The sequence below is a fragment of the Triticum dicoccoides genome, chromosome 4B (genome assembly GCF_002162155.2).
Source record: "Triticum dicoccoides isolate Atlit2015 ecotype Zavitan chromosome 4B, WEW_v2.0, whole genome shotgun sequence".
NCBI lineage: Eukaryota > Viridiplantae > Streptophyta > Magnoliopsida > Poales > Poaceae > Triticum > Triticum dicoccoides.
In genome coordinates this window covers 283,210,889-283,214,559 of record NC_041387.1, presented here as the reverse complement: position 1 = coordinate 283,214,559, position 3,671 = coordinate 283,210,889, and positions in this window count along the sequence as shown.

Here is a 3,671-nt window from a genome sequence, read left to right as displayed (position 1 = left end):
TGGACGCATCTACATCCCCTACAACACCACTTGGACCTATGACTCGAGCACGTGCAAGAGCTCTTGAAACCGAGGTGACATCACTCCTCTCACAACTCCCTTTTGATTCACATGAGACATGGTTACTACCAGAAACGGAAATGCTATGCATACTCAGGTACAAAGGAGTTAACCATGGAGAAGCTAGGAAGCAAGGAGAACCGGAAGCGGAAGACATGCGTGAAGACGGAGAGGAAAAGCGCTAAGTCCCGGACTGGCCGGACGATCCGGATGGCGGCCCGGCCGATCCAGACATAACCCGGACGATCCAGACCCCGGTCCGGACGATCCGGCTAATGCACACCGAAGGCACCCGAAGGTCTCACCTGAAGCCGGATCATCCGGACGGCGTCCCTGATCATTCGGACCCTGCCCGGAAATCCGGACCCCCAGCCGGACATCCGGCCCTGCACCTAGGGGTGGTTTAATGAGCAGCTCGGCTCGTTAAGATCGTGCTCGTTAAGGCTCGGCTCGTTAAGCTCGTTAAGATTAACGAGCAGAGAACCATGCTCGGATCGGCTCGTTTGAAGCTCGTTAAGCTCGTGAGCGCTCGCGAGCACTCGTTAACAGATTATAATGTGTTATGATATACAAGATGAGTGTGTAGGTATGGTTTTCAAGATGAAATATGGTGACTACAAAAAGAAGTGCACTAGTTTGTTGCCTCATATATCAATTAGATTTAATTGATGGGTTGAGGTGCTATAAAAAGTGTGCCACGTAAGATGAAATATGTGTTATGTTGTTACTAACAAGATTAACGAGCTACTCGTGAAACTCGTTAGCTCGCTCGTTAAGCTCGTTAAGCTTAACGAGCTAAAATCAATGATTGGCTCTCTTCATTCAGAAGCGAGCTCCGAGCTTAACGAGCCGAACTATCGAGCGCTCATTAAGCTCGCGAGCTATGATCTTTTGGTCCAGCCCTACCTGCACCACCACCAGCCGCGCCTCCAGCCCATCCGGGCCTCCACCCGGATCATCCGGACAAGCCCGGATCATCCGGCTCCACCCCCGGATCATCCGGCCCGCGCGTGCGCGCGCGTGTTGGGCTGAGCCCATGTACCCCTTCGCCCCTCTAGCCTATATATAGGACTCCTCCTCCTCACTTCGAGACTTAGCATTGTGATAGATCATTTAGAGATAGAGCTCTACTCATCTGTACCGGATCTACTCCACGTGAGGGGCCGTGCCTCCTCGGAGAAGATCCTTTAGGATTCAAGGCCTCCATCCGGAGAAGACAATCAAGACCTCCTCACGGAGAAGAACGGTTACTCGTGTATCGTCCGATGTTGACTATGTATCTTGTGCTACTCATGCTTTGATGATCTAGACCTTGTGTGATCGATCTCTTGTCGGTTGAGTGTTTCTCTCGTTCTCCCCGTGATTTCCTCGTGTTCTTCCACCCGTTCTTCGTGTTTCCCTGTAGGATCCCCTCCAAACGTGAAAGATCGGCCCCTAGGGTTCCTCCCTACATCATCTTGGTATCATGAGCCACGATGATCACGTTTTTGGAGCCCCTACCCCATGTTTTCTAGCTTGATTTTGTTGTTTTCGTCCTAAATCCGAAAATACCCACCAAAAATAGCCCCCATTTTTTTGTAATTTGTTGGTTTTGATGATGATTTGTTGATTTTGATCCATGGATTCGGTGTGTAACTCGTGGATATTGCTTTTCCCCACCTTCTCCCCCTCGAAATCCATCCAAAATCCGTGGAATCGTCGAAATTCTCGCCGTTTTTGTGTTCATCCCGAGCAGCTCCCGACCGCGATTGACCTGCCCGGATCATCCGGACCCTGACCCGGATCATCCGGACGAGCCCGGATCATCTGGCTCCTGTCCCGGATCATCCGGCTTCCTCTGCCGAAACTGCATTTCTACTGTTCTCCACCACCACCACCTACGCCTACGCACTCCCCCACTTCGACCACCACCACTTTCACCTGCCAAAACCCCACGACACAACCTCCGTACCACCATTCGACTTTGGGTTCGAGAATTTGAGTTGTGATTTCCCGTGTGCTATTGTGTTTCGGCTATTTAGGTGCGGTGCGACATCAACATCACCAACGCTCATCTTTATCGACTACTGATCTTTGTTACGGATGGTAACTTCGACGATATCTTTATCATACCTTGCAATTGCATTGATAACCATCATACCCCATCTTTTGCGTAGCTTACCCATCGAGACTGGCCTTTGAGTATTGCCGGCAACGTGACTAGTGCACATTACTGATCATACTATACCATACATACAATATCATCTCCTGTGTCACAAAGTTGTCATCGCATACACAATTGCTATCTTGGTTGGTGAAGTATCGCATAAGAAAAGAGCTCAAAAGTAAAAGATCCAACCAAGCTTTTAAGTAAAAGAGAAAGATAAGCAAAGAGCTTATAAGCAAAAACCGTAGGATCACACTACATTAAGATTGTCATAGTCGATCATCTTGGATCATAACACCGAAATACCATACATATAGTATACTTGGGATAGAGATCGTTGCATTTTTGCCTAGTAGGTTGTGCACAAGCTCCGTATCCGCCTATTGTGCAATCGTGCTAGCGTCTCTCGAGTATTGTGCAACAAGAGCATTTTCGTGGATTCCACATTTTGGCTCATTTTTGGTTTGCACAATCCCATTATTCTATTTGCGTGTGTGTTTTCGTGTTCCACTACATGCTTTGTCTACTTGTTGCATTTTGTGAATTTGCGAATCTTTTTCAACATCTGTGAGTCAAACTAACGATTGCAATCAATTTTGTGCCACCATCCTAACCAAGCTCCACCATAAGCTTTTACTTGAGTAGGTGTGAGAACCGACAAGGATTGGTACCAATAGTGCTATTTCATGGTCCGCATTTGAGTGAACTTGATTCATCGTTAACATCGGTCAAGGTACATTGGTATAAGTTCTTCTCTTTCTACCACTCACATTTCGCTTGGAATGATGGATAGGCTGAGTACTTCTACCAACCCACTCTTCATCGAGCAAGATGACGACATGTCATCATACGTCACCAAGAGCCACCTCTTTGGTGCACAACGAGCGTTGCATCAAGAGCAACAAGCTATGAACGAACGCATCGACAACCTCGCCACCGACTTACGGAGGTCCGAGCAACGTACCAAGGACTACTTCGACAAGAAGCTCGACGCACACAAGAGGGAGAACGATGCAAGGATGGACGAGATCCGCGCTTTGTTGGTGAAAAGGCCTCCTTCAACTTCTTCATACTCAAGACGGAGCCACTCAAGGGGACACTCCGACGACTCCTTCTCCGACTCAAGTACACCGTCATCGAACACTCTTCGACGAGCTGCGCGTCAAGACCATCATGCATCTCGCAACCCGCTACACGACAAGCATTCACAAGAGCAAGTTGATGAGAAAGTCCCTCGTCCTACTCGAACCAAGTCGCCTTTGCTCAAGCGCATGAACGACAATGTCTTCATCGCCAAGAGGAAGAACGAGCGCTTCTACATCAAGAGGAACAAGACGCCGAGGCTCATCGTCTTCAACAACAACAACGCTTAGAAGATCAACCTACCAAGCAACAAGTACAACATGAGCGACATCTTCAACGTCAAAGACCTCTCGCCTTACCATGGTGATGAAGATTTCGATCC